At 40.8% G+C, this 12,464-nt stretch overlaps 1 pseudogene across 1 annotated transcript; it reads left to right on the top strand.

The window, feature by feature from the left end:
* The first annotated feature begins 433 nt into the window (after nt 1–433).
* Nucleotides 434–1,050, top strand: LOC311518118 (ferritin heavy chain pseudogene; annotated as a pseudogene). The gene has a single exon. The product of its transcript is annotated as a ferritin heavy chain pseudogene (transcript).
* The last annotated feature ends 11,414 nt before the right edge of the window (nt 1,051–12,464 follow it).

A 12,464-nucleotide genomic window follows, 5' to 3' on the forward strand; every position in this document is an offset into this window, starting at 1 on the left:
GAGAAAAGGGAGCCTGTCTCTCCTGTGCTTTCCCTCTGCTTAAACCAAGGCAGCATGGAAGAGGAAGCAATCTCATTCAAATGCACAGAGGACAAAAGCCAGACTGAAGGGGGAGGGGTGATGGATTGAGACAAGAAGTTGCGGTGGGGAGTGAGAAATGAGGGCCGGCAGCTGGGCCTGGGACTAGCTAGTGTGGTTTCCAGGCAGGCAGACTAATGAGCCCAGAGGGGATACAGCAGAACCACCTGATTGGTTGAACGGAGCTAAAAGGTGTGCTCTTACTTATGCCCAGTAACACTGACAAACCCGAGCCCCGGAGGTTCCTGCTTCAATGGTGTTTGGACGGAACCGCCGCACTCGGACCCCTTTCCCCCGCCTCCGACTCTTGTATCCTCTCAGCTCCTGTAGCAGCAGCAAGCAGAACAGCAGCGCCATGTCTTCATGTCTATCCCAGGTGTGCCAGAACTACAATCAGGACTGCGAGGCGGCCGTCAACCGCCAGATCAACCTGGAGCTCTACGCCTCCTATGTGTGCCTCAGCATGTCTTTCCATTTTGACTGGGATGATGTGGCTCTAAAGAATTTTGCCAAGTATTTCCTGCACCAGTCCCACAAGGAGCGTGAAGCATGCTGAAAACTCATGAAGTTGCAGAACCAGAGGGGCGGTCGCATCTTTCTGCAGGACATCAAGAAAGCAGATCATGATGATTGGGAGAATGGGCTGAGAGCAATGGAGTGTGCCTTGCACCTAGAAAAGAATGTGAACCAGTCACTCCTTGATCTTCACAAGCTGGCAACTGGCAAGAATGACCCTCATTTGTGTGATTTCATTGAGATCCAATACCTGGATGATCAGGTGAAGGCCATCAAAGAACTGGGTGACCATGTGACCAACCTGCGCAAGATGGGGGCACCCAAATATGGGATGGTGGAGTACCTCTTTGACAAGCACACCCTGTGGGACAGCGACAGTGAGAACTAAAGCCTCAGCATAGGCCACCCATGGGTTTCAGTAGGTCTCTTAGCTTGCTGCCCAGCAGTGCATGCATCTACTGTGCCACAAGTCCTCCTTTTCTTTTTGCGAATACAGACTAACACGGCTGCTACTCTGAAACCTGTTTAGATAATGTCATTCTGTACCAAAAATCACACCTTTGTTTCTTTGTGTTTGTAACACCTTACATCCAATAAAGTGACTTGTTTCAACAACAACAACAACAAAACACTGAGGAAGCTGCTAGCTAACTGTTCAGTGCTTATGCCCACAGCTGTGATTGGTCCTGTGCCTACCTTGTTCCCAGTCCTTTCCAGTTTGTTCCAGACCTACTCCCATGTTTGGTTCCTGTCTGGTTCCAGCTCTGACTCCTAGTTCCTGAGTCTGGCTCTGACCCTTAGAACTGTTCCTGGTCTCTGACTCTTGCTCCAATGGCTAAACCTGACTGGCTGCTGCTCTGACCACGAGGCATGAGTGTCTGCACCCTAGTGCTGATGGGGAACTGGGAGTACAGGCTGGTACAGGGTAGTTAAGCTGAGGGACAGATTGGAGTGGTTGGGCAAATAAACTGAAGCTGGGAGAAGAGACAAAAAAAGGACCCTGGTGGCTCCAGTCAGCACTTCTGTCCAGGCTGTTAAATGATCAGTCAGTGGTGCGAGGGACTAAGGCAGGCTCCTTGCCTTCCCTGCCTTCTGGAAGCAGCTGGTACACCTCTGCAGGTCCTAGGCGTAGGGGTGGCCAGGGAAGCTCCACGCACTGCCCCTGCCTGGAGTGCTGGCTCCGCAGCTCCAATTGGCCTGGAACCGCATCCAATGGGAGCTGCGGGAGCAGTGCCTGCAGGCGGGGACAGCACACAGAGCTGCCTAGCTGCCCCTCCGCCTAAGAACTGCAGAGACACCTGGCTGTTTCCGGGGAGCCACCTGAGGTAAGTGCAGACCAGAGCCTGAACCCCTCACCCCTCCAGCACCTGAACCCCCGTGCCTATCCTGAGCCCCATCTCATACCCAAATTCCCTCCCAGATAAGGATTCTATGAATATGAGTGTGGAGGGAGAGAGAATGGGCATGTGTGGTGGGGGGAAAGGAGAACTGGGACTGAGACACAAAATCCAGAGGGCTGAGACTAGGACTGTGTGGGCAGAGAGACTGGGCTGGGTTAAGAAGCCTGAGGGGTAGAAACTGGGACTGGGTAGGTGAGGAGAATGGGACTGGAATGAGGAGTGGGGTGGGGAAGAGATAAGACTGGGGACAGTGACAAATTGGAGGGGACGGAGCAGAAGGGGTCAAGTCTAAGATGGGGGAATAGTCAGAAGAGTCAGGGGTGCCATTTCAGATTGGGGGTGGCAATTTTAACCATGGGTCTAGGGGTTACTTAGGCACCTGAAAACTCTGGGGTTTTGTTTTTGTTGTTGTTTTGCAGATAATAACTTAGAAATTAGCTGACAAGAGCACTGTATCTAAATCCTAAAGAAAGAAAGAAAGAAAGAAAGAAAGAAAGAAAGAAAGAAAGAATATATATATATATACTGTATACACACACATACACACCAATTAAAACCATATTTTAAGTTTATATGTAAGTTTGGAACAATCAGATGATAATACAGCAAGATATTCCAAATACCAAGTCTTCAGGTATCTGTTTTGGAGTCTTAACACATGTCAGAAATACAAGTTTGATATTTTGAACACTATCTTTAGAAAAGATAAATAAAAATAAAATAAAATCTGCTTACTTTCTCTGACAGACACACTCTGTGTTACTGTCATTATCTACTCTATTTTAGTCAATTGTTTTTCACTCCACTGAAAACGTATTTACTTAATTTTAACATAGGTGATTACATTTATTTTCTCTTTTTATTAAGAACAGGAATTTATTTTTCTAAGTATTTTGGCATTTATGTTTACCGATCAAAAGCATGTACATTTGACTCCATCATTACTATTAGCATTAGACATGGAATTACATTTATTTTCATATGAATTTTAAGTTATTTACAGATATAATTTAAAATACAATTTGAAAATAAGCAACCTTCATCTGTCCAAAGTTATGTGTTTAGCTAATGTTTGTTTGTTTTTTTGAAACTGGCACTGCTAAGGTGAATGCAAGCTAAATTTACATTCTAGAAGGATACTAGTATTTGATTGAACCACTTTAAATAATGAATGACAAAGCACAATCTGATAATAAAAGTAATAATAATTACTCCAGCCAGGACCGGTTAGGCATTTTAGAACTCACTACTCATAGAATTAAATTTAAGCATGAGAGAAATAAAATTATGAAATGCACAGACCAATAAAAAACTAAAATAACAGTACTGGAATCCTTAATGAGCTTTGAAAGAATAAAATTACAGCGAATGTATGTGCATTGCACATTTCAACAGGAAGCACAAAGAAGTAACAACAACAACAATAATATAAGTATGTGTGTGTGAGAGAGTGTGTGTGTTGAAGGGGGCAGTGTGCATGGGAGACTGTGTGTTTCTCAGAGAGATAGAGTGTGTGTTGCAGGGGGGTGAGAGAGACTGTGTGTGTGTGTGTGTGTGTGAGAGAGACAGGGTGTGTGTGTTGAGGGGGACTGTGTGTTTGAGTGAGCATGCCAGCACACTGTCTCCTTAAGCCAAGCACTCAGGAGCCTGAACACTTGTTCAGTACAGCAATAGCTGCAGCTCCCACTCCTGAGCCAGAGGCACCAGCACAGACAAGGTCCCTATCCCCCCACAGCTCAGTGGAGACCTACTTAGGCACTGCTACCTCTAGCATAAGGCAAGGCCCCCAGGCCAGCTATGGATCAGCTTCCCAAAGAAGGGAAGACTGCTGCAAAAGCAGGAGTTGGACTGCCGGAGAGCAGCAGCTGCTGGCCAGGTGTCCAGCTCTGGGAGGGGTGACTACTGGGTGCGGGGGGGGGCAAAAGCAAATTTTGGGGTGGCTATAGCTCCCACAAAGCCCCACCAGCACTACCCCGTTCATAAAATTATAATGTGATATAAAACTCGAGGGGGGGACGGACAAGTGCCCCCTTGCACTCCCTAAATGGTGCCCGGAGAAGAGTCTGTTTGCATCAAAGCATACTCCTCTCCAGAGCATGACTCCCCTGTCCAAGATTCCCAAGTCTCACCGTTCCTCTGCTGTCCACAGGTGTCTCTGAAATCCACTAGCAGAGTGTTGCATCCCTCTCTAGAGCTGGTCCACATAGAGAATGACAACCTACTTCCTCAGTCAGCTACTCCATTAACTCAAGAGGTAGGGTTTTGTGCAGTGGATCAAAATGTTCTGACCCTACTGATGAACCATGTTGGAGTCAATATGATGTCACGTGATGGAGTTTATGCTTTTTCAGCTTCGTCTTTTAAAAATGTAGGAAATTACACACAAAATCTATGTTAAAAGAACGTTTAAGGCTGCAAAATCAAACACTTGAAGTTAGGGGATGTCAGAATTGGGGCTGAATGTGTGTTTGCATTATGATAGTGTTTCATTACATGATCACGTACTATTTTTCCCACAGGACCCCTGCCTCATTCAAGATGGACCTGCTCTGGGGATGAATCAGGGCTGTGTACCTATTGTCGGTACCAGGAGACGGTGGGCCTAAGCCTGCCAATAGTTAAAGGCCCTCCCCCTTAGCTGGCAGAGAGGGGACCAGTAAATTCAGGTCATAACTGAATGCTGAGGTCCGGGGACAACAGGAACAGGAGTGAGAGTCATAGGGAAAAATCATGGGATTGAAAAGAGTTGCCAAGAACAGAACCCACAACAGGACCCACTGCTCCTCAAAGGCATCCAAGGAGGCAGTAGACACTGCCCAATCACTTGTGTGTAGTGAAGGAAACTGTGGTCTGTAGGACCGTGCTTCACTTGTTGTAGAAGTGGAACGTGTTCTGTGAATGAGGCAAGGAAGAGAAAGGTTAAGGCAGTTTAATTTTGCCCTGGAGTACTGGATTATATTCCTGTCTCTGCCACAGAGTTCCTGTGTGATATTAGTCAAGTCACTTAAACTTTTCACAGGTGGTGACTTATGGTGTGTTCTTAATTTTGAGTCCCTAACTTGAGACCCTGGAGCCTGACTTGCAGAAGTGCTGAATTCTTACCAATGCAACTGAAGTCAATGGGAGCTGTGCTTTGAACTGTACATAATGCTATATACTCTAAAGTGTCTCAAATGGGGCACCCAAAATTCGTGGATACTTTTGACCGTAATGTCTCTGTGCCTCAGTTCCCCATCCATAAAATGGGGATAATACCCACTCACCTCACAGGTGAGGTGTTGCTCAAATAAATTATTGCTTTCAAAGCCCTCAGATACTGTAGTGATGAAAACCACTAAAAAGCCCATAAGGAAATTAATTCTGTCTTCAATGCAGGGTTTTAATACTGTACAATAAATAAGGCGTGCGGCCACATATTGAACAGTGAGGAGAAATCCCAAATATTGAAGTCAAAATATTGAAGCCATTAAGGGAGCACCATCCATTCTGTGCACTGAATTAGGTCCTGTAGAAAAAATATTATCAAAAAGAAAAGGAGTACTTGTGGCACCTTAGAGACTAACCAATTTAGAGCTGTAGCTCACGAAAGCTCATGCTCAAATAAATTGGTTAGTCTCTAAGGTGCCACAAGTACTCCTTTTCTTTTTGCGAATACAGACTAACACGGCTGTTACTCTGAAAAAAATATTATGTGATCATGGAATTAAAGACTATATCATAATGCATATGCACAAGGGAGAAAAATTAAGGTTACTTAAGCAGTCTTAGTTTTGGTATGTTCTGACTTTTGAGTGCTTGACTTCACAACTTTAATAATCTTCCCCAGGGAATGGCTGGAAAGAGAGCCTGTGGAGCAAGGAAGATAAGGGCTGTTAACTTTGAGTCCACAGCCTTCTTATATGACTTTATCATATGCCTTCAGCATCATTTTATTGTAAATATTTTGTATATTTTATGTAAATGATATACAAAATCACAGGTTGCAGTCTTCGATGTGTCTGAGGGTAGTATACACACTTTTTTTTGCACCCAAACACCATCTCTACTGTAAAAAGAAAAGGAGTACTTGTGGCACCTTAGAGACTAACCAATTTATTTGAGCATAAGCTTTCGTGAGCTACAGCTCACTTCATCGGATCCTTATCCGATGAAAGCTTATGAGAGAGGAGAGGCTGAGGGAGCTGGGATTGTTTAGCCTGCAGAAGAGAAGAATGAGGGGGGATTTGATAGCTGCTTTCAACTACCTGAAAGGGGGTTCCAAAGAGGATGGCTCTAGACTATTCTCAATGGTAGCAGATGACAGAACGAGGAGTAATGGTCTCAAGTTGCAGTGGGGGAGGTTTAGATTGGATATTAGGAAAAACTTTTTCACTAAGAGGGTGGTGAAACACTGGAATGCGTTACCTAGGGAGGTGGTAGAATCTCCTTCCTTAGAGGTTTTTAAGGTCAGGCTTGACAAAGCCCTGGCTGGGATGATTTAACTGGGAATTGGTCCTGCTTCGAGCAGGGGGTTGGACTAGATGACCTTCTGGGGTCCCTTCCAACCCTGATATTCTATGATTCTATGCCACAAGTACTCCTTTTCTTTTTGCAAATACAGACTAACACGGCTGTTAGTCTGAAACCTGTCATCTCTACTGTATTTTCCTAACCACTGTTGTGGTATGTGGGAATATCCTGAATTACCGAATGCTACATAACTTAATTACCCACCTAGCCTGTAAGTGTGATTATTTCTGGCTTACATATGGCAAAACTGAGGCACAGGGAAATTAGGTGTCTTGCCCAACATCACACTACAAATCAATTAGATTTGAATTAGAATTGCAAATAGAGCTCAAGACTCCTGGTTTACAGTTCCCTACTCTATCCAGCAGACAATGTTGTTCTCAATGTAAAAAACACTGCAATACAAAGTATGTTGTATTTTATTCAATTATCTAAGGAGAAAATTAACAAAAGTATTAGGAGGGATATTTTTAAAGGCATGAATGGGAATTAGCTGTCCAACTCTCATTGACTTTCAGTAGAAGCTAGGTGCCTATATACCCTTTGTACCCTTGAAAATCTCTCCGTAGGGGACTTTCAAGTGAGGAGATTTGCACTGTAGCAATATCATCACGTCAGCAACTTTGTTCTGACCTCTAAAAAGTTTGCGTACTAAAACTCAATAAGCAACCAAAGTGACAGTCAAATATGAAGGTTACATTATTTGTTTTGCAGCACATTTTGATGTGTTTTTATTACACTTGCATACAGACCACAACTGTCAAAATAGTGGGAGCGAGTATATGTAAAGCTGATTTACAGATAACTAGCCCAAAAGCAGACTGTCTTATTTTATATCAATGACTTAAAAATGTATCTGCGGTGCACAGAGGGATGTTACAGAGGGTTAAGGGCATGTACACTTAGTGTCACAGAGAAAATAAATATTTATGAGTTTGAAATATATGGATGCTGCATTATTGTGAAACTTAAGGGCACAATTGTGCTAGTATGACTAAGAGTCACACCTTTTATTCATTTTGCATTTTTGCCAGTTGTAGCAGCTTACAAAGGAGTTCTGTCTCATTCCTTATGAGCCCTCTGAAGTGCATTACATTATAATAACTGAAAAGACTGATGTTTTCTAGTTTACACACATCTCAGTAGATTTTCAAATAACTCTCGTTTTCCAAGTAACTTCTGAATCACTGGAAAACACTGACTATACGTTAAATCTTATAGAGATATCAAATCTCATCTGAAAGGGGTAAGGTACTTTATCCTACCTATGGAAAATAAAAACACTGCCATTTTTAAAAATGGAGAAACTGTTGGGGATTTTTTTTTATTATTCTTTAACTCAGAAATGGCTATAGGAATTATGCTCAAATTTTCGTAAAAAGATCACGTTGAGATAGACTCCTAACCGGAAAGCTTTCAGTCCAAAAGGTGAAACCTTCCACAAGTTATAAGTAACTGAATTTGGGAGAAGAAAAGGAGTACTTGTGGCACCTTAGAAACTAACCAATTTATTTGAGCATAAGCTTTCGTGAGCTACAGCTCACTTCATTGGATGCTTATGCTCAAATAAATTGGTTAGTCTCTAAGGTGCCACAAGTACTCCTTTTCTTTTTGCGAATACAGACTAACACGGCTGCTACTCTGAAAGCTGAATTTGGGAGGTTATAATGGATACTTTTTTGTGCATCAGGATAGTTACTACAAGTAATCACTTTCCTATGTACACACATACATGCGTGTGAATAATTCTCTGAGTGGTGGTGTTATCTATGTGATATACGGCATGTATTATTGACATGTACCTTTGACTATGTCTACCTACTGTGACTGTGTCTGCATATGCATCCATCTCTGTTGAGATAACTTCCGACATTCCAAATTTAAAAACAACATCAGTCAGTCACCAAAACCAATTTGCTGGAAGAATCTTTCTTTCTTTCATCCCAAACCCTCCTCCATCAAGTAACACTGACCCAAGGCTCTAATCAGACAATACCTCCAAAACTGACAGTTTTAAGATCTGATGTCTTATGACCCATCAACTCTAGAAACAAATTTATACAACTGGCTAGGAGAGACTCCTAACTTTCCAGTGGGGCACACACCCCATTTGCTTCTAGCACTAATAGGATCTCATATATATCAAATCTTAAACTCGTAAGATTATGTATAAAAACCCTATTTTAGTAATTCTAGTGGTTTCTAAAATGCATAGAATTTTCTCACTCACAGGCCTGGACAGATGGAATCAGGTTAAGAGTTTTCAAAAGCACTCAGGGTCAGCTTATTTCTCCCATGGGAGACAAAGGAAGATTTACCACTGACATCAATGGAAACAGAGTGTGAAAATCCCATCAATGGTGATTAAAAACCTGGTCTTTACAGGCAGAGGAATATGAAAAATAGTACCAATAACCTCCCAGATTAATGTTTCCTCCCCCCCTCCTCCCCACTATGGAAATTCCCTCCCAAAGGTACCATTGGTCTGAGACCCAAGATAGGCAATATTCAGTCCTGGCCCAGAGGTAGATTTTAAGGTCTGATATCCTGTAGACCCACAAGCTAGAAAATTGCAACTTGACCACTGGAACATGGATATTTCTAGCTTTTTAATGAGATACAGGACATTGGTTTCTAGCTCTGGAAGATCCTAACATACTGGACCATAAAATTGTGACACTTTAATATATATATAAGCTATTTTATGCTATTTTTAGAGATTTCTATGTTTGCCTTGCTTCTTGGTGCTGTACAGTGGGATTTAGGGTAACTAAGGCTTTATAGGCATAAGAATTCAAAAATTAGTCCTACACTATCCTACAGATAGCAAGTGTGAAAAAATCGGGATGGGGGTGGGAGGTTATGGGGGTCTCAATAAGACAAAGCCTCAAATATCGGGACTCTCCCTGTGAAATTGGGACATCTGGTCACTCTACCCAACACATTGTTTTAAAACTCTGTAAAACAATTATAAATAGCTTTTGTGTAACGTTTGTAGCATGTATAGAATAAATGATGGTATGGTGCTGTATAAAGAGTTTATTGGCACTGGTCTGGAATGACCAACATATGCCCATGAATGCCCCTGTCTATCCCAAATGCATACAGATGAAACCTTTATACTACACCACACTGTCTGATAACCACATGCAGATAATAAACAGCTTATTCATGGGAAGCGTGCTTTTTTTTAAAGGAATCATATCTTAAAATGCTCTACATACTCTTGGAAAGCTAGGTAGGCATTATTATTTCTTCAGTAAGCAGCCTTAGGAAATAAGACAGCTAACCACAGTGATTTTTTTTTTTCTGCTCAAGATGTCCTAATGCTCCAGAATATCTAAGGAACTCTTTTACTTGATGAATCAATTGTACAGGTAAGAGTCTGTTCTCAGGTTTGGAGGACTTAACCTGCTCCCATTGGCTTTTCTACTGTTGATTTTATTAATTATTAATTGCATTATCATAGCTACTAGGAGTTCCAGTCATGGAACAGGACCCCATTGTTCTAGGTGTTATACAAAGAGAGAACAACAACAACAACAACAACAAAATAGGCACTGATCAAAGAGCTTATGATCCTTTCCTACATGCAGGAAGCTACAACCCCACCATACATCAAGATGTGGATACAACAAAGTTTTCAGGTTTATATTTACATATCCAAGTCAATCTTTGAAGATATACATATTAAACAAAAGTTAACCCAGTACAAGTCTTGTTTGTCCTTTGGTGAATGATGAAATGTGTACATGTAAGACCTTTGGAGGTTGAATTTTAGCAACAGATGGGTTGTGCTATTGTGCATTTTGAATGTTACAATATAACACAATCATTTCTATAAAACCATATTTAATATACAACAAACTCTCACCACATAAACACATTAAAACACCTTATTATAGTTCCAAGAATCAATTACAGGTTTTCATAAAAACATTTTCATATCTAGAATCTTAATACAGAATGATTTATTTCTATGCCAAAATACATTTAGACTGTAAACTGTTTGTAGAAAAAGACAAGAGAATTGGGGTTTGCTGGTATTTAATCTATCTTATTTCTTTCTTTCATGTTCTACTTTGAAACATATCTGAAATGTTTACATAAAACACTTTGTCTTTTATACGAAGTTCTAACCAACAAAAAAGAAAAAAAGAAAAAAGAGAGAGAAAGAGAGAGAGGAAGAAGAAAATTGTCTCTTCACTTCACTGTCTTTTGGATGTGCACAGAACAGCATTCACTGTCTGCACATGCTACCCTGGTCAGGACTGTGTGCCATGTTGGTTTTGAAAGAAAGACACAACATTCCCTTTTAATACAAGTATTGGGTGCTCACAGAATGAAGAATGGAGCCCCACTAATAATTGAATTGCATTTAGCAAATAAAAACTGGGGGAAAAAAATCCACATAAAAACACATATGAAGATTGATCACACAATTTTATTAGAGTCTTTTGAACAATTGTATTATGTTGTTCCTTTATTTAAAAACTCTTGCAAAAAAAGACATTGGAGTGGACTGTTTTCAACCCTGAGCATTAACACTGCATATCAAGTACTGTAGTAAAGAAGCTGGTTAAGATTGTAGCACTAGCACAAAGTCACTGATATTAATCCTCTAAATGATCAGGTTTTTACAAAAAAAATACATAGTTTTCAATAAATAATGCTTAATTTTACAACTTTGATACAGCAATGTCATACACTGTTTTGACACATACTAAACTCTGCATGCTATATAGTCTACTAGAAGACAAAACTTTGCCATGCATTTTCCTTTACTAGTGCTAGAAAACACTTTGTCCTCCAGTGCATTGCCTCAAGCAGCCTTATCCTCTTCTTTCTATCTCATAGCAATAGGCCGTGCACTGGCATGCAAAACCTTAAGAAAAGGTTCCCCCCCACCATCACTCAGACTTCTAAACAAAAGTACTTTTCAGCTTTCCCCCCCAGACCTGGAGTGTCTATGAAAATGAATTTCATGTGGCCTTTGAAAAGGCTTTGAAATTACATATTTTAAAAGTGTCATGCTGAAAAACGGCTCTAAAACATTCAGTTTTCCCCACTGTGGCCATCATGCAACATCTTTGAAATGTTGTAACCATCAAATGTCCCACATTGGAAAAATAGGCCTCCATTTTAAAACAGCCCCCACTCCCCCCGAAAAAAGTATCACAGCATTTATTTAGAGACTCCAAAACTCCAACATATGTACAAGAGCAAAACCAGATAGAAATTGCAAATGAGCTAACAATGGCATATAACTCTTCTTCCTGGTATACCCAGGAGTTGAGGCAAGTTGGCTTTGGAGATACGCAGGAAGATGGAAACAAAATCAAATTGTGATAAATAGAAGTTCCTGGAATAGTATTTATTATTTGATCAAATTTCTTCAGATGGTAAATCACTGTTGTTTTTATTTTCTGTGAGGTGAATGTTACTATAATGTGATACCATGATAATCAAACCAGTCTTAATTTCTGGAGGTTCACAAATCTTAGTAGCTTGATTTCCTCATGTTCATTCACTCTGCAAGATTTCACTTCACAGAAAATCCAGATATAATAGCTAAGCACAAAAAAAGTTTGATTAAATAATAAGCACTGGAACCTCCAATCTCACACTTCCAGGTTGTTTGTTCATCATTGAAAACCACTCACCCCTTCTTGACCATATTGCTTTAGGGGTTTACTTTCATATAGAGAAGTCATTGCTTTGAAACTGCTGTCAATCACAATCTTCTAAGAGTTTTTAAAATATTCCTATCTTTGCACTGGCATAAGTATTGGGTTTCCTAAGAGAAACTCTACCCAATGAAGGTATTACTTTTTATACATGAAACAATACAAGTTTTGTTTCCCTTTTTCGTAAGTCATTCTACACTTTCTGCACATTTGTGCTTTATATTGAATATAAAAATAGGTCTTTAAAACTCTATTTACTTTAAACTCACTAAAA

The sequence above is a fragment of the Lepidochelys olivacea genome (genome assembly GCF_965140295.1).
Source record: "Lepidochelys olivacea isolate rLepOli2 genome assembly, chromosome: 3".
Taxonomy (NCBI): Eukaryota; Metazoa; Chordata; order Testudines; family Cheloniidae; genus Lepidochelys; species Lepidochelys olivacea.